General features: G+C 44.8%; 1 pseudogene; it reads right to left on the bottom strand.

Moving 5' to 3' along the window:
* Positions 1–241: 241 nt before the first annotated feature.
* Positions 242–3,621, bottom strand: LOC102272479 (mortality factor 4-like protein 1; annotated as a pseudogene).
* Positions 3,622–12,782: the final 9,161 nt, after the last annotated feature.

Below are 12,782 nucleotides of genomic sequence, written 5' to 3' on the forward strand. Positions count from 1 at the left end.
CAACTAAGCAATAAAACACTCGACAGTTTGTCTCTGTTGTCTATCACTGAATACAATGGTAGAAACTTTGAAATGAAAAAAGGAGCTATAACTCCTTTTATTTTCTGTATTTAAAATCAAACAGAAAACAAACATAAATTTTGTTGTACATGAACATTTACAAAGTACATTGTTTGTACAGGAGAGGATTAAGACACAAAATGTGTTTAAAGAGAATCAAAAGTGGTTGGGTGCAAGCACCTCACACAGCTTTCCAATGGTACTCAGGGAGAGCAACTGCATAATTGCTGGCAATAAACAAAGTTGTAGAGTTCTCTACTTGGTATTTTAGGAAATCATGAAGATAATTCATTAAGTAATAAAGCAAGGCTCTTCTCATCCAGAAATGTATAGGCCAACACTGCTCCAATTCTTACAAACAATCTCAGGAGATTTGAGGCCCCATACACCTGGGACATGGATGCATCAGGGCAGTCGACAAGGATCTCAGCATATGTTGCCTCTCAAATTTGTAAAGGAGTTGAGTGTCCAGCATCACATTGAAGTACACCTTTATCCCGGCCAAAACTCATTGATTGCATACTCCTTATTACCTATGCTTCTTCAAGATTTCTTGTATTTTGTATAATCCTGTAAAATGAAGGGCTTAACTGGTGGCTTAGCAGTAAAGAATCTGCCTTCAAGCAGGGGCTAGAGGAGAAATAGGTTCCATCCACAGGTCAGAAAGATCCTCTGGAGAAGAGCATGGTAATCTACCCCAGAATTCCTGCAGGGAGAATACCATGCAGAGAGGAGCGTGTTGAGCTATGGTCCAAGGGGTGGCAAAGAGTTTACACTACTGAAGCTACATACAATGCATGAACCAAAATGGAATCAACATTCGTCTTTATGGCAAATTGTAGCTACTTCATTTCATAAAGGAGAGGCCCATGCAAGCACAGCACTCTCTCATCTCCTGGGAATTTGCATCAAGTCAGATGTGGCCTTATGGGGATGCATGGAACCACGCTCACACACAGAATGGAATCCACATTCTTCTTGACAGATAGATGAAGGAGCTGGTATTGGCCGGGTACTTAGGCGCCATTCATCATCAAGCAACCATTTCAGTTTTTAGGAATCGTGACTTTGACTTCAGCTCTACTCATGAATGTTTCCACTCTTTCAAGCATAGGATCTACTTGAGGCCCTCTGCGGCAACGAGGATGCGGTGTCTCAATGGGACTGCCACCATCTCCAGTCTTTGGTTGTTTTCTTGTCCTTTTCAACTTTTGTCTGCTGCATCAAACCAGGCTTCTGGCCACCTTGCCTGCTTCTTCCTGACTGTTTCTTTGAAGTTCTCCTTGCTTCTGCAAATTCATAGCCACAGGCTTGAGGACTCTGCTTTCTGGAACCCATTCCAACCACTGCAATGTGTGAAGTATGTCATTTGGTTGTCTTCTATGGCAACTTGTAACTACTTCATTTCAAAGAAGAGGCCCATGCTACAACAGCAGCTCTCCCAGCCTCCGGGAATTTGGGCTCCTGGCCCTGCTTCTGCACCACAGATAAGAAAATCATTGCTGCAGGAGTCTCCTCCTCCCAACAGACCTGACTACTGTCTTTACACTCTCCCCGACCCAGCTGTGGGTTGGATGCGCCATCAGGCATCACCAGCTGTACGTCTTGGGCCCCATTTACCAGCGACAACAACCACCCAGCATCTGGACCTAAAATATTTTGTTGAGGATCTCAAAACTTCGTCAGAAGAAGGAAGACGACTGAGACAATAAACTTGGTCCTCCAAGGCTCAGAAAGTAGAGAACCGTTATTGGAGCAGGAGTGACAGGAGACACAGGTTTGATGCCTAGGACAGCAAGGTCCCATGGACAAGGGCATGGTAAACCCCTGCATTATTCTTGCCTGGGGAATCGCATGGACAGAGGTACTGGTGGCCTACAGTCACGGGGATGCATCAAGTCAGATGCGACTTAAGCTTGGAACCACGCTCGCACTAGAATGGAATCCACGTTCTTCTTGACAGATAGATGAAGGAGCTTGTTTTGGCCGGGTACTTAAGCCCCAGTCATCAGCAAGCCACCGTTTGAGTTTTTCAGGCATCGTGACTTTGACCTTCCGCTGTACTCGTGAATGTCTCCTTGCGTTCAAGCCTAGGATCAACTTGAGGCCTGCTGTGGCAACGAGGATGCGGTGTCTCTCACTGGGACTGCCGCCATCTCCAGTCCTCGGTCCTTCGTTTGTCCTTTTCACTGCAACGTTTGTCTGCTGCGCCGCACCAGGCAGCCCCCTCGCCTGCTGCTTCCTGACGGGCTCTTTGAAGTTCTCCTTGCTTCTGTAAATTGATAGCCACGGGCTTGAGGACTCTGCTTTCTGGAACCTATTCCAACCACTGTCATGTGTGAAGTATGTCATTTGGTTGTCTTCTATGGCAACTTGTAGCTACTCCATTTCCTAAAGAAGGGGCCCACGAAAGCACAGCGCTCTCCCAGCCTCCGGGGAATTTGGGCTCCTGGCCCTGCTTCTGCACCACAGATAAGAAAATCATTGCTGCAGGAGTCTCCTTCTCCCACCAGACCTGACTACCGCGTCTGCTCTCTCCCCCGACCCAGCTGTGGGTTAGATGTGCCGTCAGGCATCGCCAGCTGAACGACTTGGGCAAGATTTGCCAGCAACGGCAGACCACCCAGCACCCAGACCTGCGGTGTTTTCTTGAGGATCTCAGTGTTTCGTCACAAGGAGGAAGACGCTGAGACAATAAACTTGGTCCTCGAAGGCTCAGTCGGCACAGAACCGTATTTGGAGCAGGAGTGACAGGAGACAAACACAGGTTTGATCCCTAGGTCAGCTAGGTCTCCTGGACAAGGGCATGGTAAACCCCTGCATTATTCTTGCCTGGGAATCGCATGGACAGAGGTACTGGTGGCCTACAGTCACGGGATGCATCAAGTCAGATGCGACTTAAGCTTGGAACCACGCTTCGCACTAGAATGGAATCCACGTTCTTCTTGACAGATAGATGAAGGAGCTTGTTTTGGCCGGGTACTTAAGCCCCAGTCATCAGCAAGCCACCGTTTGAGTTTTTCAGGCATCGTGACTTTGACCTTCCGCTGTACTCGTGAATGTCTCCTTGCGTTCAAGCCTAGGATCAACTTGAGGCCTGCTGTGGCAACGAGGATGCGGTGTCTCACTGGGACTGCCGCCATCTCCAGTCCTCGGTCCTTTCGTTGTCCTTTTCACTGCAACGTTCGTCTGCTGCGCCGCACCAGGCAGCCCCTCGCCTGCTGCTTCCTGACGGGCTCTTTGAAGTTCTCCTTGCTTCTGTAAATTGATAGCCACGGGCTTGAGGACTCTGCTTTCTGGAACCTATTCCAACCACTGTCATGTGTGAAGTATGTCATTTGGTTGTCTTCTATGGCAACTTGTAGCTACTCCATTTCCTAAAGAAGGGGCCCACGAAAGCACAGCGCTCTCCCAGCCTCCGGGGAATTTGGGCTCCTGGCCCTGCTTCTGCACCACAGATAAGAAAATCATTGCTGCAGGAGTCTCCTTCTCCCACCAGACCTGACTACCGCGTCTGCTCTCTCCCCGACCCAGCTGTGGGTTAGATGTGCCGTCAGGCATCGCCAGCTGAACGACTTGGGCAAGATTTGCCAGCAACGGCAGACCACCCAGCACCCAGACCTGCGGTGTTTTCTTGAGGATCTCAGTGTTTCGTCACAAGGAGGAAGACGCTGAGACAATAAACTTGGTCCTCGAAGGCTCAGTCGGCACAGAACCGTATTTGGAGCAGGAGTGACAGGAGACAAACACAGGTTTGATCCCTAGGTCAGCTAGGTCTCCTGGACAAGGGCATGGTAAACCCCTGCATTATTCTTGCCTGGGGAATCGCATGGACAGAGGTACTGGTGGCCTACGGTCACGGGGATGCATCAAGTCAGATGCGACTTAAGCTTGGAACCACGCTCGCACTAGAATGGAATCCACGTTCTTCTTGACAGATAGATGAAGGAGCTTGTTTTGGCCGGGTACTTAAGCCCCAGTCATCAGCAAGCCACCGTTTGAGTTTTTCAGGCATCGTGACTTTGACCTTCCGCTGTACTCGTGAATGTCTCCTTGCGTTCAAGCCTAGGATCAACTTGAGGCCTGCTGTGGCAACGAGGATGCGGTGTCTCACTGGGACTGCCGCCATCTCCAGTCCTCGGTCCTTTCGTTGTCCTTTTCACTGCAACGTTCGTCTGCTGCGCCGCACCAGGCAGCCCCTCGCCTGCTGCTTCCTGACGGGCTCTTTGAAGTTCTCCTTGCTTCTGTAAATTGATAGCCACGGGCTTGAGGACTCTGCTTTCTGGAACCTATTCCAACCACTGTCATGTGTGAAGTATGTCATTTGGTTGTCTTCTATGGCAACTTGTAGCTACTCCATTTCCTAAAGAAGGGGCCCACAAAGCACAGCGCTCTCCCAGCCTCCGGGGAATTTGGGCTCCTGGCCCTGCTTCTGCACCACAGATAAGAAAATCATTGCTGCAGGAGTCTCCTTCTCCCACCAGACCTGACTACCGCGTCTGCTCTCTCCCCGACCCAGCTGTGGGTTAGATGTGCCGTCAGGCATCGCCAGCTGAACGACTTGGGCAAGATTTGCCAGCAACGGCAGACCACCCAGCACCCAGACCTGCGGTGTTTTCTTGAGGATCTCAGTGTTTCGTCACAAGGAGGAAGACGCTGAGACAATAAACTTGGTCCTCGAAGGCTCAGTCGGCACAGAACCGTATTTGGAGCAGGAGTGACAGGAGACAAACACAGGTTTGATCCCTAGGTCAGCTAGGTCTCCTGGACAAGGGCATGGTAAACCCCTGCATTATTCTTGCCTGGGGAATCGCATGGACAGAGGTACTGGTGGCCTACGGTCACGGGGATGCATCAAGTCAGATGCGACTTAAGCTTGGAACCACGCTCGCACTAGAATGGAATCCACGTTCTTCTTGACAGATAGATGAAGGAGCTTGTTTTGGCCGGGTACTTAAGCCCCAGTCATCAGCAAGCCACCGTTTATGCTTTTCAGGCATCGTGACTTTGACCTTCCGCTGTACTCGTGAATGTCTCCTTGCGTTCAAGCCTAGGATCAACTTGAGGCCTGCTGTGGCAACGAGGATGCGGTGTCTCACTGGGACTGCCGCCATCTCCAGTCCTCGGTCCTTTCGTTGTCCTTTTCACTGCAACGTTCGTCTGCTGCGCCGCACCAGGCAGCCCCTCGCCTGCTGCTTCCTGACGGGCTCTTTGAAGTTCTCCTTGCTTCTGTAAATTGATAGCCACGGGCTTGAGGACTCTGCTTTCTGGAACCTATTCCAACCACTGTCATGTGTGAAGTATGTCATTTGGTTGTCTTCTATGGCAACTTGTAGCTACTCCATTTCCTAAAGAAGGGGCCCACGAAAGCACAGCGCTCTCCCAGCCTCCGGGGAATTTGGGCTCCTGGCCCTGCTTCTGCACCACAGATAAGAAAATCATTGCTGCAGGAGTCTCCTTCTCCCACCAGACCTGACTACCGCGTCTGCTCTCTCCCCGACCCAGCTGTGGGTTAGATGTGCCGTCAGGCATCGCCAGCTGAACGACTTGGGCAAGATTTGCCAGCAACGGCAGACCACCCAGCACCCAGACCTGCGGTGTTTTCTTGAGGATCTCAGTGTTTCGTCACAAGGAGGAAGACGCTGAGACAATAAACTTGGTCCTCGAAGGCTCAGTCGGCACAGAACCGTATTTGGAGCAGGAGTGACAGGAGACAAACACAGGTTTGATCCCTAGGTCAGCTAGGTCTCCTGGACAAGGGCATGGTAAACCCCTGCATTATTCTTGCCTGGGGAATCACATGGACAGAGGTACTGGTGGCCTACAGTCACGGGATGCATCAAGTCAGATGCGACTTAAGCTTGGAACCACGCTCGCACTAGAATGGAATCCACGTTCTTCTTGACAGATAGATGAAGGAGCTTGTTTTGGCGGGTACTTAAGCCCCAGTCATCAGCAAGCCACCGTTTGCGTTTTTCAGGCATCGTGACTTTGACCTTCCGCTGTACTCGTGAATGTCTCCTTGCGTTCAAGCCTAGGATCAACTTGAGGCCTGCTGTGGCAACGAGGATGCGGTGTGTCACTGGGACTGCCGCCATCTCCAGTCCTCGGTCCTTTCGTTGTCCTTTTCACTGCAACGTTCGTCTGCTGCGCCGCACCAGGCAGCCCCTCGCCTGCTGCTTCCTGACGGGCTCTTTGAAGTTCTCCTTGCTTCTGTAAATTGATAGCCACGGGCTTGAGGACTCTGCTTTCTGGAACCTATTCCAACCACTGTCATGTGTGAAGTATGTCATTTGGTTGTCTTCTATGGCAACTTGTAGCTACTCCATTTCCTAAAGAAGGGGCCCACGAAAGCACAGCGCTCTCCCAGCCTCCGGGGAATTTGGGCTCCTGGCCCTGCTTCTGCACCACAGATAAGAAAATCACTGCTTCCGCCATCTCCTTCTCCCACCAGACCTGACTACTGCATCTGCTCTCTCCCTGACCCAGCTGTGGGTTAGATGCACAGTGCGGCATCCCCAGCTGTACATCTTGGGCCCTGTTTGCCGGTGTCTGCAGACCACCCAGCACCCAGACCTGCAGTGTTTTGTTGAGGATCTCAATATTTCATCACAAGGAGAAAGATGACTGAGACAATAAACTTGGTCCTCCAAGGCTCAGACGGCACAGAACCGTTTTTGGAGCAGAAGTCACAGAGACACAGGTTTCATCCGTGTGTCAGCAAGGTCCCCTGGAAAAGGTCATGGTAAACCCCTCCATTATTCTTGACTGGAAAATCGCATGGACAGAGGGTCCTGGATAGAGAGAGAGAGCCATGTTCCGGAGGACTCTGCTTTCTGGAACCCATTCCAACCACTGTGGTGTGTGAAGGATGTCCCTTGGTTATCTTTAATGGCAACTTGTAACTACATTTCATAAAGAAGAGGCCCTCACCAGCACAGCCTCTCTCGTCCTACTGGGATTTTAGAGTATGGGTCCTGCTTCTGTAGGGCTTCTAAGAGATTCACTACCGCTGCCACCTTCTCCCACCAGCCCTGACTACTCCCCCCTGCTCTTTCCACCACCCAGGTCGGGGTGAGACATGTCGTCAGACACGCCGTCAGGCATCACCAGCTCGACACCTTGGGCCTGATTTGCCCTCATCTGCAGCCTGCCCAGCACCCAGACCTGCAATATTTTTTTGATGACCTCAATACTTGATAAAATTTAGAAGATGACTGAGATAATTAATTTGGCCGTACAAGACTCAGATTATTAAGAATCTGTTTTTAATATGGAAGACCTAGTTAAGTCCCTGGGTCAGGAAGATACCCTCCAGAATGGAATGACCACCCAGTCCAGTATTCTCGCCTGGAGAATTCCATGAACTCACATGCATGCTACAGTCCTTTGAATCGCAAAGATTCAGACACGACTGAGTGACTTAACACTTTTACTTTTTCAGGTTCCCATTACCAAGGAAATGTGCATATTGTACCTACAGCATATGAGCTTCTCCAGAGAGAAAATTATTTTCCCATCATACTTGGTTACCTGAATTTATCTGTGTCTTTAATCATTCTTTTCTTTCCATTTTACATAAATAGGTAACATATCTCTTTTGTGAAGTTATATATGTAAAAGTTAAAAAATAATAATAATATGAAAAATGTTTACTGAGCACCAGGATGTGTTTCATTGGATTTTTTTCCCATTTTTTTCATTTTCTCCTCTTAATGGTCCTGTGGTATAATTATTGTTTCCATTTTATTTATTTATTTATTTAAAATAAATTTATTTTAATTGAAGGCTAATTACTTTACAATATTATAGTGGTTTTGCCATACACTGACATGAATCCACCTGGTGTACATGTGTTCCCCATCCTGTAAGACTTAAAACATTTAAGAGATTTCTGAATTCTTAGAAATATTCAATGGTGAACCAGAAGAAAAACCCAGGTATTCTAGTTTCCAGAACCTGTGGTCTTGTGTGTTAAGTCATAGTGATAGCAATCTCTATCGTATTTTTTCTCTTACCTTGAGCTGTCAGTTATGGGTTTTCCCTCTAGTAACCATATCTTCAATATCCCTAAATTTGCACATTCCCTTCAGTCTATAACTATGCCTAATTTTCCATTAAAATATTGAAAGTGTTCAAGATGGCTGAGTAGAAAGACATGCACTCATCTCCTCCTGCAAGAGCAACAAAATTGCAAATACCTGTTTAACATTCAGTGACAGGTGAATGCTGGAACCCACCAGAAAAGGATACCACATGTTCAAAGACAAAGAAGAAGCCACAGTGAGACAGTAGGAGAGGCACAATCACGATGAAATCAATTCCCATACTTGCCAGATGAGTGACCCACAGACTGGAGAACAATACCAATCAAGTTCTTGCACTATTGTGAAGGTTCTGAATCCTGTATCAGGCTTCCCAGCCTGGAGATCCAACAAAGGATCAAGGAATCCCCCGGCAATCTGGCCTTGAGGGCCAGTGGGATTTGATCATTGGACTTCCTGAGGACTGAGAGAAAGACGGCGGTGAGGGCACAACCAAAAATTTTATATGTACCATGACCCAGCGGAGAAGAGCAGTGACCCCCACAGGAGACTGGACAAAAACTGCCTGCCAGTGTTGGAGGGCCTCCTGTGGAGGCATGCGTCAGGTGTGGCTCACCACAGGAAGGGGGCACTGGAAAGTCCCCTTTGGTGTAAACCCTCTTGGAGTTCACCAGTAACCCTACCATAGAGCCCTTCAGACCTCAGGGCTGGGTCTCCTCAGGCCAAACAACTACCAAGGAAGAAGTGCAACCCCATTCATCAGATAATTGGATTAGAGCTTTACTGAGCAAGGCCCTGCCCAATAGAGCAAGACAGTTTTTCCCTTTGCCAGTCCCTCCCATCAGGAAGCTTACACAAGCCTCTTAGCCTCATCCATCAGAGGGCAGATGGAAGAAGCAAGCAGCAGCATAGTCTCACAGCAGCTAAAACAAAAACCATATTACAGAAAGTTAATCATGATGAAAAAGAATGTTATGTCCCTTTTGGCTAAGCTGGGAAAGCACTTGCCCCCAATGTGGGAGACCTGGGTTCAGTCCCTGGGTTGGGAAGATCCCCTGGAGAAGGGAAAGGCTACCTACTCCAGTATTCTGTCCTAGAAAATTGCATGGATGGTATAGTCCATGGGGTCTCAAAGGGTTGGACAGGACTGAGCAACTTTCACTTTTCTCAGATGAATGGACAAGATGAAATCCCAGAAAAACAACTAAATAAAGTGGAGATAGGCAACCTTCCAGAAAAAGACTTCAGAATAATGATTGTGAAGATGACCCAGGATCTCGGGAAAAGAATGGAGTCAAAGACTTTGAAGATGCAAAAAATGTTTACCAAAAACCTAGAAGACCTAAAGAACAAACAGATAACTAATACACTAAAAGAAATCGAAAGCAGAATAACTGAGGCAGAGAATTGGTAAATGACCCAGAGGACAGAATGGTGGAAATCACTGCCACAGAACATAATATAGAAAAAGAATGAAAAGTAAACAGCCTAAGAGACCTCTGGGAGAACATTAAATGTACCAACATTTGCATTATAGAGGTCTCAGAAGGAGGAGAGAGAGAGAAAGGACCTGAAAAAATATTTGAAGAGATAATAGCTGAAGAATTCCTGAACATGGGAAAGGAAATAGTCAACCAAGTCCTGGAAACAGAGTCCCAGGAAGGATAAACCTAAGGAGGAACACACCAAAAACACAGAGTAATCAAACTGACAAAAATTAAGGACAGGTAAAATATTAAAAGCAACAAGGGAAAAATGACAGATAACATACAAGGGACTCCCATCAGGCTATCAGCTGATTTCTCAACAGAAACTCTACAAGTCAGAAGGGAATGGCATTTAAAGTAATGAAAGGGAAGAAGCTACAATCAGGACTAGACTACCCAGCAACATTCTACTTCATATTTGATGGAGAAATCAAAAGCTTTCCCGACAAGCAAAAGTTAAGAGAATTCAGCACCACCAAACCAGCTTTACAACAAATTACTAAAGGATCTTCTCTAGGCAGGAAACACAAGAGAAGGAAAAGACCTACAGAAAATAAACCCAAAACAATTAAGAAAATGGTAATAATATCATGCATATTGATAATTACCGTAAATGTAAATGGATTAAATGCACCAAACAAAAGACATAGATGGACTGGGTGGATGCTTGCACTTACTACATGACTCTACTTAACCCCCCCCCCCCCAAATTGTATGTAATTATTTTACATTGTTAATCATATTCCTACTGTGGCTTGCAATTGTACTTATCTTTTATTTTTTGTTTGGCTGTTGATTGTGAAAACTGGTAAATATCTTTTACTGTTGTGATTATGTAACCGTTACTTAATATCATTGTATTATGATTGGTCAACAGAAAAATAATAGAACTCAGGAACTAATGGAAACATCTGTAATCACATTTTAAAATCCAGATGCATATCAGAATTATCTTGAATTTTTTTGAAAAATACAAATGCTCAAGAATTGCTTTTTTTTTTTTCCTCCGGAGCTCCAGATACGTTTCCAATGAGTGGTCATGTTGAAAAACAGCTGTACTATATGGTAATCTTTTATCTAGTTTGTTTCAGTTTTTCTATTTCATATTCAGTGCTCCAATTTTATTTAGTTTATGTTCTCTGATTTCTCCATCTCTTTTTGATGTTTTCTCAAGCCTTTATCAAGTGTAGTAGAAAAGGTTTTGTATATATAGAAAACTTAGAATTTTTGCCAAAGTTATGACATTTTGATTCCACTTGTTTGACTTAGTATGACTAGAATGCTAGATTTCTAATTTAAAAATAGATACATAACAACAAAGGTTTTCTGTATGGCATAGGGCACTATAGTCAATAGCTTGTAATAACCTATGATGGAAAATAATTTCAAAAGTAATATATGTGTTTGTATAACTGAATCATCTTGCTGTGTACCTGAACCATTGTAAGTCAACTAGAATTCAATAAAATATATATTTGAAAAAAAGAATAAGCAGGTGAAAGAGGAGGAGGAAAAAGAGAAGAAACCTCTCAACTTTGTTTCTCTTTAACTTACTGCTATATTTCAGTCGTACAAACTTCTTAAAAAAAAAGACTTCTCAAGTCTTGTCTCCAGTTTTTAACATACTGATTATTTTTCAGCCCACTCAAAATTAGTTTTGATCTTCAGTTCCTGAAAATGCTTACTCTGAAGTTAATCAATGACTTCCCACTTGTCTAATCCAACAGTTCTTGATTATACTTTATTTTACTTGACACATATTTAACATTTGCCATGGTTGCCATTTTCATGTACATCTCTCTTGGTTTTGTACAGAACCATTTTATTTTAGTTCTATTTCTTACTTCAATTCTCATTATTTCAATTCTCACCTATATTCTACTTAGGTTTCACTTTTATTGTAAATTCCAGGACTATAAATCTTCCTAAATCTGTATTTAACATGTTGCCTCCAACACCCTTCTAACTGTGTCTCATAATTTTTCATCTAGACAACTGTAAGCATTTCCTACCTACTCATGTTCTCCCCTTGTATATGGTCATCCTAAATAGCCTTTCAAAATATAAGTATGTTAATATCAGTCACCTGCAGAAACCTTCAGTGACACTTACCACATACATATTAACCTTTATTTTATTTTATTTTATTTTTTTACATATTAACCTTTAAACCCTTTAGTATGGTACCTTGGAGTATTGGCAGATTGGTCTCTCCCATTTTTTTGGCTCAATCTGTCAGCACTATCCTGCATATATGGCACATTACTGTTGTACTCCGTTATTTTGAAATCCCAGAATGCACTATGTTATTTTACATCTTCAAGCTTTTAAAAATTCATTGTGAATAACTGAAATGTTATCCTTTATCCTTCCATATGCCTATTAAATAGTTTTTTTTTTAAATTTTATTTTATTTTTAAACTTTACAATATTGTATTGGTTTTGCCAAATATCGAAATGAATCCGCCACAGGTATACATGTGTTCCCCATCCTGAACCCTCCTCCCTCCGCATACCATCCCTCTGGGTTGTCCAAGTGCACCAGCCCCAAGCATCCAGTATCGTGCATCGAACCTGGACTGGCGACTCGTTCTATATACGATGATATACGTATTTCAATGCCATTCTCCCAAATCATCCCACCCTCTCCCTCTCCCACAGAGTCCAAAAGACTGTTCTACATCAGTGTCTCTTTTGCTCTCTCGTATACAGGGTTATTGTTACCATCTTTCTAAATTCCATATATATGTATTAAATACTTTTTATCCTTTAAGAAGCACCTAAAATGTGATCAGTAAAGTTTAATGTATTTTCTCAATGAAATATCCTTGATCCTTCTAAGTTCTTGTAACATATACTCACATCTATATATAATACACACTATAAGGTTTTTACATGTATCTTCCACTATATCTGAGACCAGAGAGAGAGGTGTATCTTTCTCATGTGAAACTCTCTAGAGATTTTTTTTTTTACTTTTTTTAAAATTTTATTTTATTTTTAAACTTTACATAATTGTATTAGTTTTGCCAAATATCAAAATGAATCCGCCACAGGTATACATGTGTTCCCCATCCTGAACCCTCCTCCCTCCTCCCTCCCCATACCATCCCTCTGGGTCGTCCCAGTGCACTAGCCCCAAGCATCCAGTATCGTGCATCGAACCTGGACTGGCATCTCGTTTCATACA

The sequence above is a fragment of the Bos mutus genome, chromosome X, assembly GCF_027580195.1.
Source record: "Bos mutus isolate GX-2022 chromosome X, NWIPB_WYAK_1.1, whole genome shotgun sequence".
NCBI lineage: Eukaryota > Metazoa > Chordata > Mammalia > Artiodactyla > Bovidae > Bos > Bos mutus.